The sequence below is a fragment of the Pinus tabuliformis genome, chromosome 8 (genome assembly GCF_031772625.1).
Source record: "Pinus tabuliformis cultivar Carrire ecotype Pingquan chromosome 8, CPIR1, whole genome shotgun sequence".
Classification (NCBI taxonomy): domain Eukaryota; kingdom Viridiplantae; phylum Streptophyta; class Pinopsida; order Pinales; family Pinaceae; genus Pinus; species Pinus tabuliformis.
Genome location: NC_142294.1, coordinates 783,142,058 through 783,148,565, shown reverse-complemented (window position 1 = coordinate 783,148,565; position 6,508 = coordinate 783,142,058).

Genomic DNA, 6,508 nt, shown 5'->3' with positions numbered 1-6,508 from the left:
TGTATATCCTCTTCTTTTGATGTTTCTTGATCATTTTCTTCCTCCTCTTCATACTCTATGTAAAATAATTTCTTCTTAGCACACTTATGACCTTTAGTGGATTTGCTATCACAATTGTAACAAAGCCCCTTTTCTCTTTTTTTTCCAATTTTTGTGGTGTAATCCTTGTAGGATGTGGAAGGCTAGGAGAAGAAACATTTTCATAATTATAGTCGTGAGTGGTGGGATTCCTTGTTTCCATAATTTCGCTTTCAATTTTTCTTGCCCACCTGAATGCCTTCTCCAATGAATCAGGTTCCCAAAGATGAACCTCATGTTGAATGTTATCCTTTAAAGTACCTATGAAGACATCAATCCTTTGCTTCTCTAGAATATCATTTACCCTTATATTCAATTTTTGGAAGTCCTCAATGTGCTCTGCCATTGAACACTTTTGTTTGAGATTTATCAATTGGCTAAAGAATGTGTTTCTTTTTGTATCCTCATAATGTGTTATCATTTCCTCCGTGAAAATTGCCCACGTAACAAGTTGTTTACGAGAAAAAAGCTCTTTATACCATAAAAATTGATCCGGTTTTAAATATGAAGATGCAATACATACCTTTTGTAACAGTGGTACACCATGTAGATCAAAATATTTCTCCATCTGTAGTATCGAATTTACCGGATCCTTGCCATAAAACTTCCTCATATCGCCTTTTCTTGTTTTTAGGAGCTCGATCTTGAAATGATTGTAACTCTATAATTTCATATCTTCCAGTTCTGAAATCACGACCCGTAGTATTCCTCTGACTCCTCTTTCTAATGCCACCAATCTTATCGAAATTGGATTCTCCAAGAAAGAGTTATGCACAATCTCCCAGGATGACCTGATTATTTACCTTTTCAAAAGAGCGAACTTGTATGAAATGCCACGTGTCATTATTTTGACCTTCGGATCTGAAAAATATACACAGGAAACTAAAATCCGTCCTCTTTCTGTAACTTCTTACAAAATTTTAATATGATGCCTAAAACAAAAGTTATGACGATTTTCCCCAGGTCACCTATTTGGAATGTAATTTAGAAGGCTGCAAAAAGGCCAACTTCCTCAGATCATATCTCCGTAAATATATCTCAAAAAGCTCTGAAATTTGGACCAGAGGTTCAGAACGATTTCAGCCAAATGGGTTTTTCTTTTAGCATCTGAAACATCGCAGAAAAAAAGTTATAGTGCAAATTCCACGATGACCTATTTGGAGCAGCGAAACCCTAGAATCCAAAGCTTTGATACCAAATGTTATGAAACCAGCTCACAAAAAGATAGAAAATATAGATGAACGCCTTAGAGATAAGCCTCTTCGAGGGGGAAACATCATTTACATTACACAAATGAACAATTCTTGGATGATACAAATGACAAGACCTCCTTTCTATATATAGGAGTCTAAGGGGTCATAATATAATCAGAGCCGACATAACAATAATAATGTAAGGGCACAAGAATAACAATAGTGAGCTTCTATGGGGCACAATAATAACAATATGGGGACTACATGGTACAACAATATAATAAGGGGGTTGTACTAATAACAATAAGGGGTTACACTAGTAGTATAGGGGCCTAACATACAAGGTTATCAACATTGTTTGTGCAAGAGGAATACAAATATGACTAGTTGCTATGGTACTATGGAAAAAAAAGACTACAATATTAAATGAATAAATTCAAGATGCAATCTCCAATTATCACAAACTATTCAAATTATTAAATTCTACAGATCTCTAAAGGAAAGAACAAAAGAAAACAAACTGAACAACAAGATGTTTCTTAGGGAATAACAACTAAAGAGTGAAAATATAACACTGCACAATCACGCTATCTAACAATGGTTGATCAATTGAAATAGAAATCTAGGAAATGAAAGAAAATAATATTTCTTCTTAATGAATTGACCACAATAAATCTATTCGTATAACAATTCCAATAAACCTAATTCAAGAAAGATCATTCAATTTAACAAATCAACAACGAGAAATTCAAAACCATTACACAGATGGAAATAGATGGAACAGAGAAATCAAATGCTTTTTTTTAATGGTACAAGAGAAGACAACATTATTTCCAAGATGGGGCCCAAATCCAAAATCAAACTGCCTTGTGGGAAAATCAACACAATAGACTAAGTCTCAATAATAAATACTTTCATTCAAATTGCAGAGAAACCAGTTACAAATAATCGCAAGTCTGATTTTGTATCAAAAAATAATATTACAACTTGAGCAACCATTTTGAGGTTCAAGACCAGTTTTTATATCATAACAACAAAGGATAAAGACCAGAGAATCTATTTTTAATCATGAGCAATCTGGAGAATCTAAATATTCTCAGGATTTCTCGTTTAAGTTACAATTATTTTAATGCATCTAAGAAGCGAGGTCAAGAAGTCATTCTCAACTAATTTGTTCCAAACATGGTGTAACAGTTTGAGGCTTGCGCGATATTCTCCGACCATTCCAGGAAACAATATCAAATATTAATGAGTCAATAGATTGTTGTCAATATTGAGGATATGTTTGTTAGAAATAGCATTTTATTAATCAAATTCGTTCAAAAAATAATAAAACGATAAATGCATATAGAGTACTACTAAAGTCCCTACTATACTCATTAACATAACTCAATTTAAAAAATGACTTTAGAAAATGATATGAAAATTAAGAAGTAATGCAAGGAAAATATGACAAATATGAGGCCGATCATCACCCCCCAAGTGACCTTTTTGCATGACCTCATGCAAATAAATGGTTAACATGTTGGAAAATCAAGGAGTAAGCTTCATAAGATTCTTCTCCTCTATTCATGAACCCATTTTTTTTGGAGCTCTTCAAAAGCTACCAACTTACCTACTTATGATAAGTCATAATTAGATTTATAAAATGATTGGGGACACCAGATCATGGGGCATCGATACGTGCATTCTATCCAGTCACTACCTCTTTCCAGCACCAAGTGAACATAATCTTTTATCCTAGCCATAACATACCAGAAGTTATGATAACCAAAAGGTTTTATATTCTTGACTTCATTTGGTGATGCCTGCCATATTTCCTTGGCTCCACGAAGAGCCTCATCTCTAATGTCTTCCAGATATTCCATTCCTGAGTGCAAGACATCATATTGGTTTTATACAAGTGCAGGAGAAACATCAAGTTGTTGTATGAAAATATTATGGTGAATATATGTGCAAAAGGGGTTTTTATGTTCCCATCTAACCTAAATATCAAGGCCATGTTCTCGTCTATGGAAGATATGATAATCCTTTTCCCACTTAACCTGGTTCCTGGAAAATGATATAAAAGCATGAAATTGAATATCTCCAATGAAAGGGATAATATTTTCTTCTACCTATTCTTCTAAAAAGAAGTTATGCATATACAGCTCACGTAGAAAATACTATGTATACTCATCCCATTTTCAAAAAATAGAAATAAAATACAGTACACTTTTGAACTCATGTGGTTGTCCATATTATGTTACTTTTATTTTAAGCAAAAAATATCACTCAAGAAAATATAGAGCATAATTTTGGGCTAGGGACCTGCTTTCCAAGGCATCTGATTAAATAGAGAAAATTTCCTTCGTTTGCTTTGCAACTTTCTTTAGGTAGTACTTTAAATCCTGGACCTCCTTTTCATATGCTCTTAGTTGTGCATAGTTCTCATCTTCTGTTGTTGTCAATGATTTAAATTATTTGAGTAGCTCTTAATGTTCCCTTCGAGGCACTACTTCTCCCTGATACCTTGCTATAGTCTTAATCCTCAATAGTTTTGTGCAGAATTATAATGGAGACTTCTAAAATAAAGGGAGTATAGGGAGGCACCTCTTCTGTTTGTACCCCTTGTCATAAAAAGTAAATAGAAAATCGGTCTAAATTCCTACTTCAACAAGGGTAGGAGGATTGTCCATTGCCTATACCTCAGGCTCAGTCTGTGTTCCTTCTTCAACAACATCAAGAACAAAGGTTGTCTGAGTGATTGCTTCATTAAGGACAGATTTAACATCAATTTGGACTTCCATTTCCTAAATTTCCTCCTTTATTTTAAGGCCTATTCACACAAAATTTGTGACACTGCTTGCTACATCGTAACCAATTCTTTAGTTGTTGTACTTTCCTTTGCAGTTTCTTATTTTCTCCCTTTAACTTATCAATTTCCTTCTAGATTTCTCCTTTTCCTTTCATTCTCCCAACTTTAGTACCTATGATTGTTTGAACAACACTGGTAACCAAGGTTGTTTGGGAGGAAAAAAAAACTACTATTTTGACTTCTTCAACAATAGTTTCCTTATTGGGTTTTGATGTTGGTAACATGTCAGATTCCCTTGTCATTATATCAGTACCAAACTCCAGGGGGTCCTTAGAAAAAACAATTTGAGTCTCATCTAAAAAGACAACACTAACATCTCATTCTTCATCAGTAAAATTCTCAAAAAACCATGGAGTTGTTACCTTCGGAGAGGAAGGATCTAATAAAGTAGCAACGAATTCCTTAGAATTCCCTTGGGACGAAACAACTTTAGGATCATTATCCAAATCTAGGATAACAAAGGTTGCAAAATCAACAGGAGAGATTGCAACTGACAAATTCGATGAAGACCCTTGGTCAAGAGGACTATCAGAATGGACTGCAAGTTATTTTATTGAAGTGGTCACAACTTTTCCAAAATTTGGTGTATCTAGTCAACTTTCTAGCCCTTCTAGTTCTTGGGTTATTTCTATTTTATGTTCCATCTAATCTGAAGTTGATACATCCTGAGATGTTTTTTATTCTATTAGTTTCTTCAAGGAACTCTGGTCCTTCTTTACAAGTCTAGCGGACCTCCTCGTTTTCTTAGGCAGGGAAGCTAAAATTGATGCCATCCTTTTCTCTGCTGTGCTAAGTTTTTGAGGTTTCTAAATATGTACAGTCTCTCGCAAAATATTTTCTGTCATGGGGGTTTCATTTAATTTTTTCTCATTGTCTCCCTATGGATTCTTATCACTATCTAGAATGTCCCTAGATGTTCCAGCAAATTGTTTCACTTTCCAAAGTAATGTCTTGATCATCATCGGGTTTTCTAAAGAACCCTTCCCAAGTCTGTTGGACTTGGCTAAGACTTATTATAACTAACAACTTGATGATTCGAAGGTGACTTACAACTATAGCTTGGTCCTTATACCTCCATAATTTAGTAGCAGTCTCATGCAATACAAAATTAAGAAAATATGGGAGGTTCAGAGTTACCTTTTCCCTCAGGGATGCCATGAGTTTGAGATGATCCCCCCTTACCACATCATACCCTCCATCTCATGTGATGTACCGCTGAACACTCTCTGTTATCTCCTTCCATGGCTCAGATAATGAATTGGGGTTATACCCCTTCCCCTTTCTGATCAATTCTTCCCCAGGATTTAAGAATAGAAGGGTCGCATTTTGAAGAGATGTGTGTATCTCATACTAGTTTTATCCTTCCATCGAAAATCCTGTCACATTTTATGTTGCACTTTCATTTACTTCTATATGTACATTTCTCACCACTGATACGCCATTTTCCAAACTCTTAGTGAACTCCAATGCTACCGCATTGTTGAACCCTTGTAACTATTCAAAATATTCTATCCATCCAGCGTGAATTAAGATGTTGCGTACCTGTTCTGAGACATGTAGTTGCATCGGTTGATTTCAGACTGAATGCCCAACCATTGTTAATTTTTCAATATGGCACATTCTTGTAATTTGGAAACAACATAATTCACAATGTAGAATGATAGTAATCTTGTATAGAGTGTATCAATTTCTACGACATGCAATGGTATTCAAAAATGCAAATAATAGCCATCCGTTAGTGCCAACTCGCCTAAACAATAAGAGTAAAGGTCGTCCATGACCTTTCATCAAATTTTGACAAGATGGAAGATTTGGCACATTTGAAATATAATGGTACATTAATTCAGTGCAGCAAAGTGACCTTCAAAAGGATAAATATAAATCATGATATATCTATGGCGCATGAGGAAATGAATATAATTCATGTGTGGTAATGATACCACGATTTATTAAAACCCATGGAGGATGCAGACAAAATAAAGGCATGGAGAAATGTATATGAAGGACTAGATGAATGGAAGTAGTAGTTATGTCAAGCTTAACATTAGAGAAAAGAAATGAGATTAATTTAGAATGTTGATTTTCCAGGGAAAAAAATTATTTCTGGTATGTAGAATTATAGTGAAATTCTCATAAAGAACCAAACATCACCACATCCTCGAAAGGTTTTAAGAATGTCCATAATAAATTTAATGACCATTCTTGTTTTAATTTTGAAGGAACAAAGAGCCAATCTATATTGTAATTCTTGGTTTTACTTTAATACCACATGCATGTCCTCCACTGCTAGAAGACGTCCATAGCCTCAACAGGGTTTCCTTTTTAACCCTTTGAGATGTCAGTTTCCCATTTACTAAAATAATTTTTGAATTTTGTTGTT